The 24087-nt window shown below is 49.5% G+C and overlaps 1 protein-coding gene across 1 annotated transcript in view; it reads left to right on the top strand.

The window, feature by feature from the left end:
• ACTR3B (actin related protein 3B) overlaps positions 1-24087 on the top strand; it is a 271775-nt gene that overhangs the window by 205061 nt on the left and 42627 nt on the right. The window contains exons 12-13 of the transcript XR_014833440.1: positions 13531-13679; positions 13957-14161. The gene's annotated coding sequence lies outside the window, so the exon portion shown is untranslated. The remainder of the gene's footprint in view (positions 1-13530; positions 13680-13956; positions 14162-24087) is intronic.

Raw genomic sequence — 24087 nt, 5'->3', positions numbered from 1 at the left:
CTGGCAAGAAGTTTGCCAGGGCGCGCTTCCAAGGTCATGGTCGGTGGAGGGAGGAGAGGAGGGGCGGCTGAGGTGATGCTGGCATCGAGGTCTCGACAGCGGCCCCAGCAGGCGGCCCCTGGGTGCTGGGAGGCTGGTCCCATGGTGCCTGGGCCTTTTGCTCTCACGCTGGTTGTTCATTGGGTGTGGCTGCCCTGCCCCAGGGTGGACCTGGTGAAGGAGGTTTCTTCATCCAAGGGCGCTTTGCAGAGAGGGTGGCGGCTGAGGGATGCCAGCCCCCTGGGGGTGGGGGGCAAATCCTTCATCCCCGAAGAAAGAGCCGGGTGGCGCCCATTACGGGCCATCACTCCTGTGTCTTAAGGGATCTGTTATCCGTGGCAAGATGGTTATTTGAAAATGGTTAGGTGCCTTGGACACAAGACGGTCCTTCGGGCTGTAAGGTAGGAAGCTATGTGAAGGCTGTGGGTTGACCGCACAAGGCTCTTGGGGAGAGTGAGTGGCATAAACACAAATCACCATTCCGCCTAACGGCACCTGCTCCCGTACAGTTTGCACTCGACTGGCACCGCAGCAGTGCTTAAACGTGCCACTTTGCTTTGCGTCTGGAAACCCCTGCTGGTGGCGGGCCGTGTTTCATTCCCATTCTGCTGGTCATCAGCAGTTTTGTGATACAACTAGAGGCATGTCATTCCCAGAACAAATGAGCCATTTTGAATATTGGGAGATGCGTAATTCAGTGTGGCACGAGACTGTAGAGCAGTTGAGTTTAGAGGGACGGATGTGCCCGAGTGTGGCCCGAACACCCTGAGGGATGAGGAGCCCCGCAGCCCCCCTCCTCCCTGATTGACTGTGGAGTGAAGTGGCGTCTGAGAAGGACAACGGCGCAAAGCCACGCGCCCGCGGCTCTGTGGCCGCCCGTGCCTGTGGAGAGCCGGGATTGCATGTCCCCTTGGACCTGGGGACAGTACAGTTGGACGAAGCGAGAGCTGTAAGTAGAAGCTCTGTTAAGACCAAAGAACATCGCGGTAGCGAGACTGCTGTTTTCCTGTGACGGAGGTTCAGCCGAAAGTGAATGGTTTTCCTCTTCTTTCAAGAAAACACACGTGGCTTTGAATCTTGGATTTCTCTCTCTCTCCGCTGAACTCATCAAACGGCTTTACATGATCCTTCAGGCTGAGTGTGATTACGGAGGGGAGACGGCAGCAGGGGTCGGTCAGCTATAGGGAGTGTGCAAACGTGGGGAGGGGGCGAGAGAACCCAACCACCTTGCTGAGCAAAGAGAAAGCCATTGGCTGAGCTGTGACAGGCTGGACCCAGGTCGCAGGACGACCAGACTCGGCAGCGCCCCCGTCACTGGCCCTCTCCGGCACTGCCCTCCCCACCACCCATGTTGTGTCTTAGGGGGCTGGTGAGAGGTTCACGTGGCTGCTGTATCCCTCACGGGGTGGGGGGCTGACGGCCTGCAGGGAGCCTCCGATCCCGTTTCCCAGCGTCCGCTCCTCTGTCCCTGATTCTTACCCACCACCTGTTTCACGTTCCCTCAGTGAGTTAATCTGTCAAGGAGCCCAGCTGATACCTTCTTTAAACACGTGTCTCTGTGAGATCTGCAGCGAGAGGATGCCTTCTACGGTGGCTTTTTTTTTTTTATTTATTTTCCCACTGGACAGCAAGGGGGTCAGGTTATCCTTACATGTATACATTGCAATTACAGTTTTTCCCCCACCCTTTCTTCTGTTGCAACATGAGTATCTAGACATAGTTCTCCTACGGTGGCTTCTAACAGCTCCTGACAGCCCGAGAGCGCTCTCTCCGTGATGCTGACCTTCCTTAGTATTATTTTTTTTTTCTTCGCTTTTTAGGGCCGCACCGTTTCCAGACCGGGGTCGATCTGAGCTGTGGCTGCCGGCCTACGCCACAGCCACAGCAACACTCGATCTGAGGCATGTCTACGACCTACACCACAGCTCACGGCAACGCCGGATCCTTAACCCACGGAGCGATGCCAGAGATCAAACCCGCAACCTCATGGTTACTACTCAGATTCTTTATTGCGGCGCCACAGGGGGAACTCCAATACTGACCTTCCTTTAAAGCCCACCTCCGCTCAGTATTCTACAGTCGTGGTTTCGTTTTGCATGAGCCCTGGGCACACGTTAGAAGGGTCCTGAGGGCGAACCTGACGATCTGACACCTGCAGGCTCGGCGTCTGTTCCACGAGGTGGAGGAAGGGTCCCTTCTTCAGAGGGAAGCCGACCAGCTAGTGCCTACACATCCCTGTGGCCTCATTTCAAAACACTTTGTTGGTTTACACTTTATAAATAGTCACTGACCAATCCCCAGCCATGAATTCCTTTTCTTTGTAAAATGCTGTTCCCCAAGGGACACCAGCTGCCAGTGTTGCTGAAATAAAAAGAAAGTGAAACAGTCTAAAAAGGAAAAAAATGGTGCTTAGAAAATGTAACCCAAACTTCAAGTATAGAATGCCAAATTGAATAATGACATAAAGTTGTGGTGTGATGACAGCTGCCACACATCGTGTCTGTTAACAAGAAAAACCCGGAGTTCCCGTCGTGGTGCAGTGGTTAACGAATCCGACTAGGAACCATGAAGTTGCAGGTTCGATCCCTGGCCTTGCTTAGTGGGTTAAGGATCCGGCATTGCCGTGAGCTGTGGTGTAGGTCGCAGACGTGGCTCGGATCCCATGTTGCTGTGGCTCTGGCGTAGGCCGGTGGCTACAGCTCCTATTGGATCCCTAGCCTGGGAACCTCCATATGCCACGGGAGTGGCTCAAGAAAAAGGCAAAAAGACAAAAAAAAAAAAAAAGAAAAGAAAAACCTGTGTGAGAAACGCGGTGGGTATTCCAGGCAGTGCGCTGGTTCAAGCGAAAAGGAGACTTGGATGAAATAGAATCCCAAGCGTTGGTGCAAATGATCCCGTGATGTCACCAGTGGTGCAGTTTCTAGGGTCCTATTAACCAGCTGCTTATCGCAGGTCAGCAAGGATGGGAACACTGGCTGTCCGTGCAAGTGCACTTCTTCCAGGGCCCAGGGGTTGCTGGAGGAGTGGGCGTGGGGGTCACGTGTTGAGTAAAAGACCAAACCTTATATTTAAAAAAGCCTGACAGGAGTTCCCACTGTGGCAAAGCAGGATGGATGGTGTTTCTGCAGCACCAGGACACAAGTGCAGTGGGTTATGGATCTGGTGTTGCCGCAGCCTCGGTGTAGACCACAACTACAGCTCGGATCTGATCCCTGGCCTGGGAACTCCATATGCTGCGGGGCAGTCAAAAAAGAAAAATAAAAAAATAAAACCCTACACAGAAAACAAACACATGGTTATCAAAGGAAAAAAGTGTGTGGGGGGGAATAAATTAGGAGTTTGGAATTAACAGACACTACTGTATATAAAATAGATAAACAGCAAGGACCTGCTGTGTAGCCCAGGGAACTATATTCCATGACTTGTAATAACCTATGATGGAAAAGAATCTGAAAAACTCTCTCTATATAAACCGAATCACTTTGCTGTACACCTGAAACATTGTAAATCAACTAAATACTCCAATAGTTATTTATTTATTTATTTATGCCTTTTTTAGGGCTGCCCCTGCAGCATATGGAGGTTCCCAGGCTAGGGGTCGAATTGGAGCACCAGCTGCCTGCCGACACCACAGCCACAGCAACGTGGGATCTGAGCCGTGTCTGCGACCTACACCACAGCTCAAGACAACACTGGATCCTTAACCCACTGAGGGAGGCCGAGGATATAATCTGCATCCTCATGGATCCTAGTTGGGTTCATTAGTTGCTGAGCCACGCAGGGAACTCCCTCTTCTTCTTCTTTTTTTTTTTTTTCTTAAAACTCCTTGGCAAGGAGAGTTCTGAGTGGCCAGAACTGGGAGCTCGTCCAGGTCTGGGCAACAAGGCGGCTCCATGACGGAGGACCTACTCTCTTTATGAAGTCCAAAATATTCAGAGGAAAGAGCAGAACGTTTCCGATGAGTTTAAGTTTGTTTGTCAGGGTGCTTTTTATGAGTCTGGGCACTGCTGAGTTGTGTTTCATGATCAGTAGAGTTAATAGTCGTGAGAGATTTGTCGGTGTTTGTGTACATCTGTGAACACAGAGTGGGAGGTGGGGTGGAAAAGCGGGAGCGAGCAAGAAGCAGCAAAGTCATCACAACCTACTCGGGAGACTGGCCTCCCGATGATGAATGGCAGGAATCGCACCAAGCTTTCGCCCGATAGCTGCGCAGCTGGGCGCAGTACCGAAAACAACTGTTTTCAGATGTTCACGCTGCAGCAGGGCCTGTGATCCCAGAGAGAAGGAAAAACCAGGGCAAGCTCTGTAGCCACCGTGATTTCCGGAGGCAGCTTCTGAGCGGACGTAGGGCAGAGAGCCCAGGGGAGCACAGGAGTCTTACCACCAAGGAGACTGAGGGCTGGGGTGGGGGGCTGCTGGGGTCGGTGCATTTTGCCAAGCAGAGTAGAAAGAGAGCTCCAGAAATGTGCAGAGAGGCCCCCGCCTCTGAATACCAAGCCGCCTTTTCACTGGATGAGGCGACACGTGGCCAAGCACACGAACAACTCTTGGGGAGCTTCAAGCCGCATGACTTCCCCTCTCTCGCTGCACAGGAGGACCTTGCCGTCTGACCGGGCATAATGGGAAGGCCATGCCCAACGCCTCGGGTCCTCTGCTGACTCCCCAGGAAGGCCAGGATTTGGGAGAAAGTCTCACTGAGCCGTCGAGGAAAGCCCGCTGCTGATCAGAAACCCTCGGCCCGGGCCCCGCTGAGATTTCGGGCTGGGAATCCTCCGCTGGGAGGGCCCTGTCCTGTGGATGATGCGATGTGCTTCCCGGGCTCTGCCCACTAAATGCCAGTAGCAGCCCCCAGGTGTGGCAGCCAACGCATTGTCCCCAGCTGAGTCCCACTGCTAGAGGCCCTGCATGACAAAATTTTAAAATAAGCCTAATGTAAATCAACTATCATAAATTTTTTTCAAGCCCCAAAGGGACGAGGGCGATTGGCAAGTCAGCCTGGGGAAACAAACCTCGATGTTCTCGAAAGAAAGCAGACAAAATCCATGCAGTAAAAAAGGCTGAATTTCTAATGTTCGCTGGACAAACTGATCTCAGGGAGATAGACAGCAGTGGGTGATGGCTGGAAGCGAGATTTTAATTTTCTGCTCAGGAATTGAACCTCGGCAGCCTGGATAAAAACCAGGAATCCCAGCCGCTAGACTAGTTAGAGGCTAAAAGCAGAATTTCCCTGATTCTTGCCACTGTTGAAAGCAAGAATATTTCAAGGAGGCAAAGACTGTAAAAATGGGTGTAAAGTTGATTGTTAGAGACACAGTACAGCATGTGGGAGAGCCCACAAAGAGCCTATTTATCTAAGGCAGAAGCAAAGCAGTAACACCCTGCCCCCCGTCCCCAAGGAGCGAGGGTGTGGGTGCCCCCTGAATGAGGAGTGCTCCAGAGAGGTGATTTAAATCCTTTCCATGGGGCACTTCTTCCGGGTCCTTGTCTTCCTTTGGCCAGTTATCTTGTTTTATCTTTCACCTGTGATGCTGCCCTGATCTGCGTGTACATCTTTCTGCCAAGACGGATTCCAGAGCAGAGCATGGTGGGAAGGTTATCTAGACTTATTACGGCCTGGCACCCCCTCCCTTTCTAACCCAGAGGGGTCTCTCTGCACATGTGGAGTTGGGGTCTCCCTGGCCCCAAGGATGGGAAGTACGTGACCTCTCGGTCTTTGGCCCAAGCCGGGCTCAGCCCCTCTTCTGATCCGTCATGACCGCTGTTTACATGTGCACAGAAGCCAAGGACCAATGACTGGCCTTGTTATTTCTAACTTGAAGTACTGACGGGTGGCTGGTTGTAAATGTTTATTCCGGAGCCCAGCTGTCTCCCGCACCAGGAAGTGTGAACAAGAGGCCAGTTGTCGATGTCTGTCCCGGAGCCCATCCAGCTCCTACCTCAAGTCCGTGGTGAACACAGCTGCACGATCCCCTGGTAGGAACAAAGGCCTTGCCTCCCCCGCTGCTGCCCTTGCTCAGCAGAGAGACCCTGGTGCTCCGCCCCCTTCAGGACCTGCCCCAGGTGGGGAGTCCTTCTGCCCCAGGCCACAGCCCTTTTCTGGGTGATTGATATGAGGGTATAAACACCTGGCCCCCTCGAGTCAAGTTGGGAAATCTCTGAAGAAGTTGAAAAATGACTAATAAAGGTGATGACATGGATTTAGGCATGCTAAAAACTCAGCCAATCAATAAAATCTAACAGAAGCAGTGAAAAAAAGGGAAATAAGAGATAAAGCTAATAAAAAACACATCACAGGGTGATTGACTTAGACCAACCATATCAATCATTATCTTCAATAGAAATATACTCAGTGCTCCGTTAAAGGACAGATTATTCCCTAAGAAAAGCAGCAAGATGATATAAATGCCATTGACAAAAAATGCATTTTAAACAGGAACACAAGGTGGCTTTAAATGTAGGACAAAAAGGCGCCTCATACAAAGGTTCGTCACAGAAAGCAAGCTGATGTTGTGGACTGAATACTCCTCTCAAGTCCACATGCTGAAGTTCCAACCCCAGCCTGACTGCGTTTGGAGATGAGGCCTTGAAGGCGGTAATTAAGTTACATGACGTCTGAGGGGTGGGGCCCGGGTCCCGAAGGATTAGTGTCCTTGGGAGAAGAGGAAGAGACACCAGGGCTCCCTCCCCCACTCTAACCCGCACCCAGAGGGAGAGCCGTGTGAGGACACAGCGGGGTGACAGCCGCCTGCAGCCGAGGAGGGAGTGCTCCCCAGAATCCGACCTGTGGTCGTGGTCTTCCAGCCCCCAGAACGCTGAGCAAAATACCCGAGTCTGGGGCATTTTGTTACGGCGGCCCAGGCAGGCTGATGACGCTTCTGTGGCGATGTTAATATCTGCCAAATTAGACAACGGGAGAAATAGAGCATGTCGTCAAGGGTCAGGACATTCCATCGTGAAAAAGGAATCGATGCTTCAGGAGGAGAAGCCTAGGCGTGGCAGTTCTCACCCAGATCCCCAGCCCGTTGCCCAGCTGAGGGCAGTGTGGTCAGCCTGTCTGGGAAGGTTCGCACCACCTTTCCCGGGGCAGCCCACATACCGAGTGAGGCAGCAGGGACTTGCACACTTGGACCCCACGCGGGATCCTGTGATGGGCCATACTCACCCCGGAACTCCCTGCTAATGGTCAAGCACCTACTCTCTGCTGTACCCGGGGACCACTTTCTAATCAAGATGCTCCGTGTAGCCCAAGGCAGCGTTATCCTCTCGAATGGTGGGGGTCTGCCAGAGACGCACCTACTCTTGGAATCCCAGCACCTGCATCTGCAGGGCATGTGGCTCACCTGGGTGGGCAACTGGATCTGCTACAGAAATCTCTTCTGCCCCAGGGCACGCCTGAAACAGGATTTCGGAAATAGCCTGTGTAAGACTCCAGAATATTCTTCCACCCTGCCATCAGTTGGATGGAAAGGCTGCAGAAAAGGCTGCTGTGCCTTTTTTTTTTTTTCTCTCCAGTGGCAGGTGATACAAGTTGCGACAACCTGTCCTGTAAGGTAGATGGGGCATTTTGACCTGCCCTGGACCACTGGATGTAAAACTTCACTATTGTGGCAAATGGGTGAGACCCTGAATCCCCATAGACTTTTCCCTAACAGCTGGCAAGAAGAGAACTCCCTGGCACCTCTAGACATAACACTGATGGTTTATGTTTTATGATTCTGGACAGGGGTTTAGAAACACCTCTGGAATTAATAGGTTAGAATTCTAGATCTTTTTCTTGTATTCAAGCTGCCATTGTGTTTCCTTTTCATTTGAACCGTTGTCCTGGAAACCTTTGAAGCCAACTTGGAGCTGGTTTGGATGTGGGTCTCTCGAGAGCATCCGAATTTGCTCCTTCGATCTCTGCAAAGGAGGGTGGCCGTGGGAAATAGGAAGGAAGCTGACTTGTGTTCCACCTGTGGCCTCTTTTCTCTGCAGTGAGTCTGTAATGGTAGATGTGTTTAAAAATCCATGGAAGCAGTGGCGCGTCTATAGATGGAAGATTGTTTTGAATGCATGTCAGCATCATACACAGTTTTGCATTTCAAATGAAATGTCTACTAAAACACGCATGCCAGGACACAGTGGAAAAAACACAGGCCGATTTGAACAAAATAGGACAGTGCCGCTTGGATTTAAAATAGTGGCATAGATAAAAATGTATTATTCATATTGATGCTTTCCATTGCCTTGAGATGGAAAATGATTACTGCCAGCTCTGAGTAAATACGTGAGTTGGTGCCTTAGCAACTGTGATGTGTTCATCCAGCTTGATGGGGAAGGTGGAAATCCCTTGTCACCCTCCAGTTGTCCCTTCTCTTCTTCAGGGTCTAACTGTCCTTTCACCTGCTCTTCTTTGTACATCTATTCGGGTCTGGGGGTGGTTACTGTCTTTCTTCAGAAGGTTCTTCTTTGTCTGTATCTTCCAGAGACTCTTGTGGCATCAGGACAGTGGTCTGGTCTGGGATGAGGGATGGGCATGAGTTTGGGCTGCTTGTGCTCAAAGTCAAATTGTGCAAAGGTCAAGTTCAAAGAACTTTTGCTCAGGCAAGATGATGAAACGAGGCCTTGTGGACCCCGGAACTCGTGGAGGTCAGATAGCAAACGCTGGACAGGAAACTGAGCAATAAAATGTCCAGAATCTATGCTAACCAGTTAGCAGAAGAAGAGGCCAGAATTAAAGCAGGAAACATAACTGTGCTTGTCTGGGGAGTGAGGGCATTCCTGTGGAGGAGAGGGGGAGGAGTTTGTTTCTTTGTTTTTTCATTTTTTAAAATTTTATGGAAGTGGAGATGATTTTCAGTGTTGTGATCATTTTTGCTGTACAACAAAGTGATTCCGTTACACGTATACACATATTCATCCTTTTTCAGACTCTTTTCCCACCCAGCTTATTTCAGAATACTGGGTAGAGTTCCCTGTGCTGTAAGGTCCCCATCGACCACCTATTCCATATACAATGGTGTGCAGATGCCAGTCCCAGACCCCCAACCTCTCCCTTCCCCAACCTGTGCCCTCTGGTAACCCTACGTTTTTTCCAAAGTCAGTGAGTTTGTTAGTGGTTTGTAAATAAGTTCACTTATATATTTTTTTTAGATCTCACATAAAAGTTATATCATATGTTGTTTGTCTTTCTCTGACTTGGTTCACTTAGGATGAGAATCTCTAGGTCCATCCATGTTGTTGCAGATGGCCTTATTTCCTTCTTTTTTATGGCAGAGTAGTATTCCATTGTGTATGTGTACTCCATCCATCTTCTTGGTCCAGTCCTCTGTCGATGGACATTTAGGCGGCTTCCATGTCTCGGCTACTGAAAAGAGTGCTGCTATGAACATTGCTGTACGTATATCTTTTTGAATTACGGTTTTTCTCCAGGTAGACGTCTAGGAGTGGGGTTGCAAGATCATATGGTAGTTCTATTTTTAGTTTTTTGAGAAACCTCCGCACGGCTTACCAGTTTACAGTCCCATCACCAGTGTAGGAGGGGTCCTTTGTCCCACATGCTCTTCGGGATTTCTTGTTTGGAGACTTTTTGGCATTGGCCATGCTGACCAGTGCGTGGTGGTAGCGCACTGTGAGGTCATCATACCTGAGGGCAATTGGTCCTTGTTGCTCCATTGACCGCAGACAGAGTTGCGCCCAGGGAATTGAATTGTACTTACACTGCGCTGTGTAATTTGTGGTTTAAAACCAAGCCTTTGTTAGTAAATACGAGTCTCAGACCCCAGCGTTTTTAAATGTCTGAGTGTAATCTGTATTCACGCTCTCATCCCGCCAGTCACAGTAATTGCAGGTTTCCCCTTCTCACTTTTCCCAGGACGATGTCCCGTTTCTGAGGGCGAGCACTGATTAGAGCTGGGGTTCTGTGTCCTCAGTCCAGAAGGACAGTGACGGGACCTTCTTCCCTGCCACCCTTCCTGCCCCCCAGAGCCAGACTCTCCCGCCGCCTCCGGCCTCTCCAGACCAGGCCTGGGGTAGGCTGTCCTCGTGACACACCAGCAGCTCTTAGAAGGTCTCCGTTATCTTTCTCACTGCGATGGAGTGTGTCTTCTCCCAGTGTCCCCCCCCCCAGCCCTTCAGTGGTCACGCCGAGGAAGGGGCGGGTCCTCTGGTGGGAAAATGCATCTCAGTGGCTGGACCTGATCATGCGGAGCCACTCTTCTCTCCAGGAAGAGGCTTGAGACTCGGAGGATCTCTTAGTCCCCATAAGAGTTTGTACGTCTCATTCTTCTCTCAGGTGCCCTTCTGCTCCCCAGAGAATTGAATCTCCAAGAACTACAGCAGGCTGCCTTCCTTCTCGTCTCTTCCTTTGTGGGCAGGATGACCAATCTTACTGAATGTTGTTGTATTTTTTCACTCGCAGCTTCCTCCCAGCCCACGATTCTGCCAGCCAGCCATGGTGTGTGAGTCTGATCATCCCATGGTGTGTGAAGCCACTGGTTGCAGGGGACGCGGGTTAATCTGTAGGGCTTTGTATCCATTCATGACTCTGTGAGTCTTCCTGGAGGTTCTAGATACGCTTTCACACAGTCTGGGCTCAGATTTTCATTTGCAAATCAGATGCCTACAAAATGTAACCTATTTTCCAAAATTTAGTATCTGATTTGAGGCGCCATTCCGTCGGGGTGATAGAAATTTCACATCCATTTGGGGGCTCTTCCTTCCCGACTTTCCCAGGGCAGCATCTAAGGTCTGTGGGCTCGTGACGACGAGACATGGGGAGAAGGACGCCCCAGGAGTGAGTCTCAGAGTCATTCGCAGCAGGCCGGGAGGTCCGTAGACCTCTCTGGTCTTTGGTCCAGTCTGTGTCTGCACCTGCGGGCTGTTTCCATTCCATGTAACTTGTGAGAGTCTAAGGACGTTTTCACTTACACGTGAATGGTCATGGCTTTAATGTTCTGAGCACATGGATTACAAAGACAGAGGAAAGTTAAAGAGATTGCTGGAGTTCCCTGGTGGCTCCGTGGTTAAGGATCTGGTGTTGTCAGTGCTGTGGTGCTGGTTCCATCCCTGGCCCGGGCATTTCTCCATGCCATGGACATGGCCAAAAAAATAAAAGGTTGAGGATTGTAGGTATAAATAGTTTATTTTCAGGAAAGGGCCTTCAAAGGAAATTCTCACTCTTTCACTACTCTCCCACTGCTCCTAGAAGAAAGTACAGCCTCCAAACCCTGAACAACCGGGTCAAATCTTCCTAAACGCGGGTGAGACAGAATATTAACTCAGGCAGTCCGCGTAGGAGCGTGGGCTCCGATGGATTCTCTGGTGTGGATATTGATTAACTTTTGTGGCTTGAGGGCTCCAGGGAGTGACACCCCCACAGGCCTTGTTTTATTCTAGGAAATGTGCATGCCCCACAGGCTTTGTTTCCAATCGGAAATGCGAGGCTCTAGCCCACTTCTCAACGATGGAAAGGAGTGAGGGAAGTGGTGACTTCATCTAAGGAAAGAAAAGACAAAGACACCTTAAAACTTGGGGGCCATTTCCCCCCCAAAGCCCTGCTGGACAAGGACTGAGATAGGTAACAGCAGGGCCCATGGCAGAAAACCACATCTTTCGGGACCCCCGTTGGTGCCCTCCCCACCTTTAAGGGATAAAAATCCCTTTAGAGAAGGGGGGTCTTCTCCCCGCTCCCAGCAGCCCTGGGAGCTATTTGCTTTCCTTTTCGTAAAGACTTTGCTTGCTTGCTACCTGCGCTGTGGAAAGGAATCTGACTAGGAACCATGAGGTTGCAGGTTCGATCGCTGGCCTCGCTCAGTGGGTTAAAGATCCGGCATTGCTGTGGCTGTGGTGTAGGTCGCAGACGGGGCTCATATCTGGCATTGCCATGGCTGTGGTGTCGGCCAGTAGCTGCAGCTCCGATTGGATAGAGAAGGGGGTCTTCTCCCCGCTCCCGGCAGCCCTGGGAGCTATTTGCTTTCCTTTAATAAAGACTTTGTTTGCTTGCTGCCTGTGCTTTCTTGGAAGTCATTCTTCAACTGCCGTGAACAAGAACTGGGATTCCGCTGGAGGTGGGGAGTCATAAGAGGCAGGAAGCCCACGAGACAGGGATTTTTATTCCTGCTTTCGTATCCCCAGCCGCTGGTCTGAGTGCGGTTTCTACGGAAAATGTAATGAAGAGATGGGTCCTCTTTCTGCCTCTTTCATTCCTGGTCTTAGCACCCGCGGCACATGGAGGTTCCCAGGCTAGGGGTCCAGTCGGAGCTACAGCCAACGGCCTACGCCACCGCCACAGCAACTCGGGATCCGAGCCGAGTCTGCAACCTATACCACAGCTCACGGCAACGCCAGATCTTTTACCCACGGAGCAAGGCCAGGGATTGAACCTGCAACCTCATGGGTCCTAGTCCGATTCGTTTCTGCTGCGCCATGACGGGAACTCCATGATTTTAAAACATAACTTATTTTTTCCTGTCAGTTAAGGGAACTTGGTTGATGTGGTGGTTCGAGGTGCTGCGGTGTCTTCTCCACAGTAGATGAGCTGTGCTCCGGGACACTCCTAAGAGATTCAACAGTGTAGTCTGCTTGGTTTCTTTTTTATTTTACTTTTTCTGTTGTGCCAAGGACACGCCACGTGAGGTCTACCCTCTTAGCAGATTTTACGCGTGCAGCGTGATGCTCGTACCCACAGGCAGCGCGTCTCTAGAGCTCAGCCCTCTTGCAGGAGGGACGCGGTGCCCGCTTCTCCCTCTCCCGGCGGCCACCTTTTCCTCTGGTTTCTGCATTTGCCTGTTAGATACGTCCCAGACGTGGAATCATGTGGTGTCTGTCCTGTGGTGATAAAGGGATCGGAGCATCCAATAAGGTAGTCATCCACCTTTAAAAAGAGGGGCATCTCAGTGTTTTTTTAACCTGTGATCTGAAGCCCTAGGAAAGTCTCGGAGCCACCTTGGGGGGTGGGCGTGGGGAGGGCACATGGGGGTGGTTTGAGGAGCCCAAGGGCTGGTACCCTCCCCCCATCCCTGCCCACCCCCATTCCTTATGTCGTTGGGCTGCCAAGTGAGAAAGCCCCCGGGACCAGGTGATCTGGATCTGGTGATGGTCGTTATTTTAAGTGTTTCGCTCTATTGGTGAAATACGTGTCAGAGAGTCGTTTTTCTTGGTCATTGAGGAAAAATGGCTCTCATTTCTAACATTCTCTGATGGTCTAAGATGGGACAGGGAGTTCCTGCTGTGGCTCAGTGGGTTAAGAACATGACACAGTGTCCGTGAGGATGCAGATTCGATTCTTGGCCGTGCTCAGTAGGTTAGGGATCTGGCATTGCCGCACACCGCGGTGTCAGTCACATGCGTGGCTCAGATCCAGTGTTGCCATGGCTGTGGTATAGGCCTGTGGCTGTGATTCGACCCCTAGCCTGTGAACGTCCATGGGGCACAGGTGCGGCCCTAAAAAGAGAAAAATAAAATAAAACAAAAATAAATGGGATAGGAGCTGAGACCTGCCTTTCCCAGCAGGTGCTTGGGCAACACGCTGGTGACGATACCCAGGAGCGATGACCGTCGCAGCTGCGTCCCGGAAGCAGAGTCAGAGAAAAGTTGCTGAACCGCCAGCTGGACCCCTACCTCGAGGCAGCTCGTCCGCCTGTGAGGCAGGATTTCCGAGGGTGAGCAAAAGGAAATTCGTAAGGCTTGTTGGTGAAGCGTTGTTGTGAGATTCTATTGCAGTCACGGGCGTCTCAGCCGTCTCGCACCCTTCGGGTGCTTTTCCAGCCCCCAAAGAATGAAGCAGAGCGCGCTCCCCGCACCGTATTCCCTCTTAGAATCAGCCACAGTGGGTGGAGAACATCATGCATCGCTGATTCCTCTGGAGAAGCTGGGGTGAGAATGTGTGTGTTTTGCAAATGCGAACTTGCCCTTCACAGGATGTCGCTGTGCTTTCAGAGCCCACTAGGTGGTGCGTGAGCTGCGGCGATGGTGACCAGCTGTGCTGGACCAGTCACCGCCCGCCTCCCAGGACCCCCCTCAGGCCAGAGGCCCCCAGCTCACAAGCCGGCCCTGAATCATCCCTGTTCCTGGGCCCGTCTCCACGTTCTTCCTCTGGGAAAGCAGGGCCCAGGCTTCTGCTCCCTCTTCAATACAGCACACAGTAAGTGTTTGAATTCTTTCTTTTTTTTTTTGTTTTTCTTCTTGCGTCCACACCTGCCGCATGTGGCAGTTCCTGGGCTAGGGGTCGAATCAGAGCTGCCGCTTCTGGCCTACACCACAGCCTCAGCAACACCAGGTCTGAGCTGCATCTGCTAACTACACCACAGCTTTCGGCAATGCAGGATCCTTAACCCGCTGAGCGAGGCCAGGGATTGACCCCTCCTTCTCACGGAGGCTACATTGGGTCCTTCACTTGCTGAGCCACCAACGGGATACAGTATGATACATATGATATAGATAGCATGTATACACACACACACACACACACACACACACACACACACACACGAGATATAGTACACGAGGGCATGAAAGGATGTGTATGTCCATTAATCATTAAGGAATCTAATCCAATCACAACGAGGTAGCTATCTCTTCAATTAGAAAAAAATTAGTGGGGACACAAAATTCTGGGTAGATTGCATAAAAACTGTGTCTTTTCATACATTGTTGGTGTATACGTTTATTCTGAAAAATAAATGTTTGGCGGTTTCCCTTAAAACTGAGAATGGGTTTGCCATACAACCTAGCAATTACACTTTTGGGCATTTTTTCCCAGAGAAATGAAAACTTATTTTCACACAGACACACAAATGTTCACAGCACACTTGCACACAGATGGTTCATAGCAGCTTTATTTATTTGTTTGTTTACTTTTTCAGGGCCACACCTACAGCATATGGAAGTTCTCAGGCCAGGGATGGAGTCTGAGCCACAGCTGCAGCCTACGCCACAGCTTCCACAGTGCTGGATCCTTAACCCAGTGCACCACAGCAGGAACTCCCCATAACAGCTTTGTTTATAATCACCTCTTAAGTGGGAGCTACCAAATGCTCTTCGATGGATGAGTGGTTAAAAAAAGTGGTGCTTCCATTCCATGGAAGGCTATTCAGCAGTAAACGGTCAGCAGTAAATGGAAACAGACTACTGCGACACATGCACTAAGTTGGATGGATTTCTGGGAAAGTATACCGAGTTAAAAAAAGCACAAAAGGATATATATTGCGTGATTCTCTTTGTATAACATTTGTAATACAGTTCTGAGTATTGAAATGAGTTCTGAATCTTGGAGTTACCTAGTTACAGAAACGAAAAAGCAGATGAATTCTTTTCAAGGCTTAGGGATGGGTGATCGGAGGGAGCAGGTGTGGCTGTGACGCAGGGGCTTAAGGAGCCTTGTGGTGACACAGTTAAAATGCTTGACTTGGCGATGGCCACATGAAGCTACCACGTGGCAAAATGTCATGGAGAGATGCAAACACGCACAGGCAAGTGAGAGCCGGGTGAACTCAGTGGGCTGTGCCCATGTCGATTTCCTGGTGTCGATGTTGTAGGTTAGTTAGTTACAGAAGATGTTGCCCTTGGGGGAAACGGGGAGGAGGGATGCAGAGGGGCTCCCGGTCCATTTCTTCCTCTGAAGCTTTAACTACTTAAAATTTTTACAGTTAAAAAAAATGTGCTGTCTGGAGTCTTAGAGTCTTCTAAAGTGTGATGGAGACAAAGATGGAAAGAAATAAAAATGTTTACCCCAAAGTTTGCATGGAAAAACACTGATGAACAAATGAAGGGAAAGCTCACTGAGCTGGACCTAAGAAAGCCCTGGCGTTCAGGTCCCATCCTGGCTTTGCTGCCTGGGTGATTCTGGGTCGTGCGCTGGAGATCTTTGAGCTTTGACTGTCTATGGATACAGTGGGGATTATAGCAATTGCTCTATTTCAAAGGCTTATTGTAAATATTCAAGTGAGATATTATATATAAAGAACGTTTGGGGTTCCCATTGTGGTGCAGTGGAAACGAATCCGACTGGTAACCATGAGGTTGCATATTCAATCCCTGGCCTCCCTCAGCGGTGTTGCCGTGAGCTGTGGTGTCCGTTGAAGTCGTGGCTTGGATCCCATGTGGCTGTGGCTGTGGCTGGCAGCGGCAGCTCTGATTTGACCCCTGGTCTGGGAACTTCCATTTGCTGCAGGAGTGGCCCTAAAAAAGCGAAAAAAAAAGTTTCATATTTCTTAGAGCATAGCACATGCTCAATAAATGTCGACTTCCCATAAGATGTTGTAATTATGATATTTATTTAAACTTATACACGTGGAATGAATTGCAAGGACAATACTGATCATCTTCCCAGAGAAGTGGCTGTGTTTTCCGGTTTTGGTATTTGAGAGACTATTTGGAAGATTCCCAGGTGTCATGTTGCCTCTTGAGTCTCTTGGTAAGGGTACCTGAGTGTCTGTAGGTGTGTGTACGTTTGGATAGGAAAACTATTTACTGCTAAGGGCTTCACCGTGTCCGTAGTTCAAGCAAAGGGAAGTCGCACCGTGCTGTCTCCGTGTCTGTTTTCTGCAGAGCCTCCACCATGGCTCGGCCCCTAAGCAGTCACTGCCATAGAATTTCCCTGCTTTACCCCCATGTAAGGACAATTAATGAACGTCCAGAAAACCCTCATTTGCCTGGTAGCTTTAATAACTTTACCACATCATTTGGGAGGCTCTCGATGGTGAACTCTGCCGAGTGGCGGGAGGCGGGGGGGACATTATGGGGGTGAGGTTTTGCTGCACGCCAGCCATTCGCCGGCTAATGTGCTGGATACCCGCCGAGAGTCCTGAAAGTAGCCCACCCTGCCTGGCATCGGTTCCCTTTGGGTCTTTCATGAGGTGTTCAGAAGTGGCGTATGTGTTGGGAGATCCTGACCCGTTTGTGCTGGTTCCGATTGTTCGGGCAGACCCTGGGTCAGCAGCGTGGGTATTTCTTTGACATTTCGTTTCCCTGTTTCATTGACTTCCTGATGCGCTAGTAGTAGTTTCTCCTACCTTTGGTACCTAAAACCATGGTTTCTCTTTTGGCTTTGGCTTTGGAGTTCTAGATCTACGGTCTTGGGATTAGAGAAGCTTCCACATATCGAATGAGCAACTTTCCGGTCCAAGGGAAGGGAGCTCTTAGGCTCATCACTACATCCCTACGGATGCCCTGACTCGAGATGCTTTTTAACAGGGTCCTGCGAGGATGCTGACGCAGACATAGTCTGCTCCCGTGGGTGGGCATGTCTGTTCCAGTATTCACTGTGGAATCTAAATGGACCAGGAACATCCTTGGATGCTTGAGTGTTGCAACCATTCTCCCCTTTGCCTGCTCTCTCTCACCACCCTCCGTGGTTCTGCTCTCTGTTTCCATGCCTGGGGTCTGGTGGCCAGCCCAAGATTTTCTGGGTGCCTTTGAATCCAACCTTCCCCCAAGACACTGATCTATTAGACTTTTTTTTTTTTTCTTTTTTCTCTCTCTTTTTTCTTTCTCTTTTTCTCTTTTCTTTCTTTTCTCTTTTTTGTTTTCTTTTTTGGCCACCCCGGGGCATGTGGAGTTCCTAGGCCCAGGGATCAGCTCTGAGCCACAGTGATGACCTATGCTGCAGCTGTGGCAATGCTGGATCCTTTAATCCATTGTGCCTGGCTGGGATCGAACCTGTGTCCTTGGTGCTGCAGAGACACCGCTGATTCCTCCATGCCGCGGTGGAAACTCCAAACTCTATTCTTCTCTGCTGGAAACATTTCCTGGTTTGACAAATGTATTCAAGTTTAGGAGTTCCCACTGTGGCTCAGTGAGTTAAGAACCTGACTAATATCCACGAGGATGTGGGTTTGATCCCTAGATCCAGCATTGCCACAAGCTGCAGTGTGTTGCAGGTGTGGCTTGGAGCTGGAGTTGCTGTGGCTATGGCATAGGCTGGCAGCTGCAGCTCCGATTCGACCCCTAATTTGGGAATTCCATATGCCATAGGTCCAGCCCTAAAAGGAGAAAATGAAATGAAATGAAAGAAAATAAAATAAAATGTGTTCAAGTTCACAGATTCCAATCAAAACCTATTGATGTGCACTTTGCTCTTCCAATCTCTTGCTCTCCTTTTTTTTCCTCCTGTGCATTTGCACGTAGGTTTTTACTTTCTGCACCCGACCTGCCCTGGCTCCCCAGTTCTCTGCAGAAAGGTGCGACATAAAAACTGTGCAGCAGATTGACTTTGCAGGCTATTTACCCAGTGAGGCAACCAAGGCCATTCAGACAGAGCTCTATCCTCTAATTATGCATAATGTGAAAAATAAATGGGGCTTAATAGCATCTATGCTATTAGCTTGTTAAGTTACTTTAAAACCATTTTGACGATGATTAAGTAACAACTGGATGTTGCATTATCAAGGGGTCTCTGTGTTTTTGTGCATATTGGCTGGTTCTTAATTGACTCATTTCTGAGGGTGGGGCGTGAAGGCAGGAAATGACCAGGCTTGGTTTGCTAAGAGTGGTAACAGAGCTTTCAACATTTTGTAACTGAATTTACAAGAAAATTAGCTCCCAAATCCTTACTGGGCCTTTGAGCTCACTCCCTTAACATAAGTAACTCAAACAGTATTTTCTTTTCTTTTCTTTTCTTTTCTTTTTTTTTTGTCTTGTTTTGTCTTTTTAGGGCTGCACCTGCTGTGTATGGAGGTTCCCAGTCTAGGGATCCAATTGGAGCTGTAGCGGCTGGCCTACGCCGCAGCCACAGCAACGCCAGATCTGAGCTGCATCTACGACCTACACCACAGCTCATGGCAATGACAGATCCTTAACCCTCTGAGCGAGGCCAGGGGTCGAATCCGCAACCTCATGGTTCCTGATTGGGTTCGTTTCTGCTGCACCATGGCAGAACGCCAGACTCAACTAGGTTTAATTAAGGATTCTGAGTTTGGGGGCATAGTCTCTTCATTTAGTATACCAGATTGCAAAGTTAAGAAGCATTAAAAAAAAATTAAAACTAGTCTCTCCTGTCCATCAAATAGTTTTTAAAAATTCTACTAGAGGAGGTCCCGTCGTGGTTCAGTGGTTAAGGAATCCGACTAGAAACCATGAGGTTTCGGGTTTGATTCCTGGCCTCACTCAGTGGGTTAAGGATCCGATGCTGCTGTGAGCTGTGGTGTAGGTCGCAGACGCAGCTCGGATCTGGCATTGCTATGGCTCTGGTGTAGACCGGTGGCTACAGCTCCAATTGGACCCCTAGCCTGGGAACCTCCATATGCCACGGGAGCAGCCCTAGAAAAGACAAAAAGACAAAAAAAAAAAAATTCTACTAGAAATTGAGATTTCTCTGTTTAAATTGATGTTGATCTTTGATTAACTATTTCTGTTCCACATCAACTAAAGGAATTTTGGGACACAAACACAGTCTAGGGACACCTCGAAACATAAAAACATATTGTTAAACCAAGAAATTGAAGAAGGAGTTTGGTCCTAAATTAATCTGCAGAGAACCCCCCGCTTCCCTCTGCCATCCTTGACCCACATGGGCCAGATGCTCTGCTGCCGTATTCAGTTCTCATGGCATCTCTTTGAGGTCATGTTATCTGCAGGTGGCAGATGGGAGAACCAAAGCCAAGAATGTTTAAGCAGCTTTCTGCAGATTATTGCTCACACCTAGAGTTTCTCAACACAGAGTCCAGGCTCACCTGGACTCTGAATCGCCTGGGGTTCTAAAATGCAGCTTTGGGGGGTCTCACCCAGAGTTTTTAAATTTTGGGAACTGGGACACATAAATCTTTTTTTAACTGCCTCTGTAGATTGTATGAACACCACCGTTAGGTCACTGCATCTATAGCAGAGCTATTCCTTGGCATAGGTGAGCTCTGCTTACAGGCAAGAACGGAATTGCTTACGTGGATCCGTCTGGAGAAGGTGTGGAGAAAAGGGAACCCCCTTATGGTGTTGGTGGGAGTGCTGGAAATTACTGAGAAAATGGGAGCAATAAGTTTTATCCTGAGACTTCAGACCTCAAAGGGTATTGATGCTTTTTGCCTTTACTAATCTTTTAGAGCCTGAACTACTTAATGCCCTGTGCATTTTTTACATACTTGTGACAAACAATGACTCTTTTGGAGGTCAAGCCCTAGTCCCTTACATTTCTGTTTTCAGGAGGGGATTTATGACTATGTATTCATCCAGATCCAGAAGGAAAACAGACACTCCCCCCCCCACCCCCACTGCCAGGCCTTTGAACAGAGGGAATTCGACACAGGGAACTGTTAGGTTGTTGGCAGAAGACCTTGAACGTCAGATGAGTCAGGAAGCAAGAGTGAGGTGGGGGAGGGGAGCAGGAGGATTAACAACAGGAGGACCCATCGGTCCTGCCATGTCTGGAAGAAGCAGGGTGGGCAGAATCCAGAAGCTGGGCCATGTGGCAGGTTCTAGAAGCATGAGGGCTTCGGTCAGGAGGGAAATGCTGGCTGCAGCCCGAGGCAGAGTGAGGGGGAGAAACACCCGGCACCCCCCGCTTCTTGCTCCTTGGGGTCTGCAGGAGCCTCTCATTGGCCAAAGTCACTGGAAAGCTGGTTGGCCAAGAAGGCTGGGAAGCGGCTCCCTGAAATACAGACCAAAGGGGGGAAACGGGCGGGATGCAGCTGCGAGCAAAGAGGCAAGTGATGCGTGTAGATCCCTCCTCGGGGAGAAGGATGGTCCACTGTCCACTCCTCCACTCAGTGATGGAGCTGATTCAGCCACTCTGGTCCATGCTGGCACCTGCTGGACCGTGATTATCAGGGGGAGGGCCCTCTCCTCCCTGTCTTCTTGCCTCTCAGGCCCTTTCCTGTCCAGCATGCGAGCTCCCAGCTCACGGGTCCAGGCAGTGTCCGTCTCACAACCTCACACCATCAGGGCTGGGCTGACCCTACCTTCTAGCTTCAGAGAAAAGAGGCCAGAGATCTACCCATCCCTCCATGTGGGGAAGATAACTTTCCCCTCCTTGTCCCAGGAACCCATGGGTCTCTAGGTCACGTGGTGAGGGAAGTGAAGGTTGCAGATGGAATTACAGGTGCTAACCAGCTGACTGTAAAATAGAGAGACTCCCGGATTATCCAGGTGGACCCCGTGGCATCACAAGTCTCCTTAAATGTGGACGAGGGAGGCGAAGAGGGGGCCCAGGGGGCAGTGGGTCCTAGGGCTCAATATCTGATAAAGGCCGCCATTCAGATGAGTCAGGAAAAGACCCCCCCCCCCATTGGTCAACCTTATAAAACTGACTTTACAGAAGAGGCTAGGACTCCTAGGCCAAGCATAAATTTCAAACATATTAAAAATATAGATGCTCTTCAAAATAGGGAATTTTAGGATCATGTGTTTATAGCTTTGAGGAAGGAAGAGCATGTACCTGAGCAGCACTAGACACTGAGTAGAACTCGAACCCATGAAGAAAAGGTGAATGGTCTTGGCTACACAAAAATGTAAGGTGTCTGAATGCGCAGACACCACACAACGAGTCAAAACAGGCGGGAGAAACTGGAAGAACAAGGCAGCTTGTGGGATAAAAGCGTCCCCGCTTTACAACCAGCTCCCACGGATGAGAAGCCAGCCTCGCAGCAGAGGACTGGAGGAAATCAGCCACCAGGCAGGTCACAGGTGAGAAAGCCCCGAGAGAAAATGTGCCCGCTCTTGTCTGGCCTGTGGCCAGCAGGGTTCCTGGGGGTTGGTTTCTTTCTTTGACAAGTTGATGAAAATACTCAATCCACAGTCAGTAGTAAGAACAGAAAAGAGCCAAACCAAGGACCAGCCTGAAAGCCCGCTTCCCAGGAGCCTCTGAGAAACTGCCCCGGAGAAGCAGGGTTTGCAGCACAGGTGTATATTTTGTCAGAGCAAAGAACAGTAAACAAGTCAGGGATGCCTTTCTTCAAGGTTTAAAAGTACATGGCAGACCAGAATGTACACGTCGAGTCAGTGTGGCCTTGACACCCGGGAAGGGGGTCTTCTCATCAAAGGAGGACCAGGCAGAGGGGCGTTTAATCTGTAACATCGATATTCTTTTTTTTTTTTTTTTTTTTTTTTAATATCCTTTTTAGTGCTGCACCTGGAGCAGATGGAAGTTCCTGGGCCAGCTGCCAGCCTACACCACAGCCACAGCAACAACGAACCCGAGCTGCATCTGCAACCTACACCACAGCTCACGGCAACGCCAGATGCTTAACCCACTGAACGAGGCCAAGGATCGAACCTGCATCCTTGTGGATACTCTGTTGGGTTCTTAACCTGCTGAGCCACGAGAGAAACTTCTGGACTTTCTTTACTTCTGGTCAGTGTGCCCTTTTCTCTAGCAATGAAAGCAGGTGTACAGAGCATGTTTGCTAGGCCACAAACAGACTGCTTTAGTTGGCATGAAGTCCAGGTTACCTCATGCGATGGCCCCAGATCTCCATGTGTGAACATGTCTTTTATCAGAACTCACGGTTTGAAATTTTACTTGTGTTTCTCCTTTAGCCCCAAAGTCATATTTGAGTGTTTGATATTTTCTGCGTGGTTAGATTTATTCTCCCCGTCCTCCTGTCCTCTCTGGTTTTATGTGCAGCCCTCAGAAGGGTGTTCTGAATGATCTCAGGTTTAGGGAGGGGCCACATGGGGAGGATGCTGATCAACTAATGGCATTTTTATTAAATCTCCCGTTAGGACTCAAAAAATGTTTATTCTGGTTTGGGGTGTAAAAATTTTATACATAGTGATTCATTGTCATGTCAAGGTTGTTAGGTTATTCAAATTCCTAAACCTCATGTTTATGATTTAACCCGTTTCTGAGAAGTGTGTTTCCAATTTTCCTATTTTCTCCTTGAATTTACCTATTTTTCACTATCTTTTTTTTTTTTGGCCATGCCCACAGCATGTGGAAGTTCCTGGGCCAGGGCTTGAACCAATGCCATAGCAGCAACTTGAGCCATAGCAGTAAAAACACTGGATCCTTAACCCACTGTACCACCAGAGAATTCCATCTTTCTCTGTATTTTGATAGCTTTATTATGTGCCTCAGGATAGATTGCTGTTGGGTTTTCTCTGTGGATTATCTCTGTAATCAATATAAAACTACTTCTTTGTCCCATTTAAGAATGTTGGCTCTGAAATCTTGCATCATCTGGGAGTTCTTATTGTGGCTCAGTGGTAATGAACCTGTTTAGTATCCATGAGGACACGGGTTCGATCCCTGTCCTGGCTCCGTGGGTTAAGGATCCAGTGTTGCTGTGAGTTGTGGTGTAGGTCATAGATGTGGCTCAGATCCCATGTTGCTGTGGCTGTGGGATAGGCCAGCAGTTGTAGCTCCAATTTGACCCCTAGGAGACTTCCATATGCCGCAGGTTCTGCCCTTAAAAAAAAAAAAAAAAAAGCCACTCCCCCCAACAAAACTATCTCGAATGTGAATTTTCCTGAAGAGTTATACTTCCATCAAAAAGTAAGAAAAAACTGGATTGGAGAATAAGGCTTAGCCCTGAAGGTAGCTGAGGCCTTCCTCAAACTGAAGACCTCAATGATGAATCCACGTTGGATTTGATGACTCCTAGCTTGATGACTCCATCTCCGTTGCATGCACAGATACTGGAGGAGAGAGAAAGAAGACCCCTCCAGCTGGGCTGGTGCACCTGGGCAGAGGGGCACGTGGAGGGAGGGCGGCAGGGGCAGCTGCCCTGATGCTCAGACGTGGAAGCTACCTGTTGGGTACTTGCTTCTGAGACTCAGTGAAACAGGAGTGTCAGGTCCTGAGCAATCACACAACTGTATCGTCCTCCCTTGGAGAGGGGACGAAGGACGGAGGTGAGCTGGACCTGGTGAGAGTGGGAAGAATGGAATCTCTTCTTTGTGAGTCAGGGTGTCCGAGGTGAGGGGTGGGGGCAGATGCCACCCCACCCCCCCCTGCCGCCTGGCTGTGGTGTTTGCACCCTAATCATCTCTGACAATTCGGAAGTGTCTCGACATTTTTCCATGCTAGCATCCTTCCTGTTTTCCAGTCCCTCTAGGCTCTTATTTTATATCTCTTTTATTTCAAGGGGATTTAGAGATGAGGAGCTACTAGCATTGACTGAGTCCATCTTCATGGACTGA

The sequence above is a fragment of the Sus scrofa genome, chromosome 18 (assembly GCF_054392235.1).
Source record: "Sus scrofa isolate SSC_HxYL_T2T_F1_AM1 chromosome 18, Sscrofa_HxYL_maternal_Yorkshire_Landrace_v2.0, whole genome shotgun sequence".
In the NCBI taxonomy this organism is placed as follows: domain Eukaryota; kingdom Metazoa; phylum Chordata; class Mammalia; order Artiodactyla; family Suidae; genus Sus; species Sus scrofa.
This window is presented reverse-complemented; position numbering and strand designations above follow the sequence as displayed.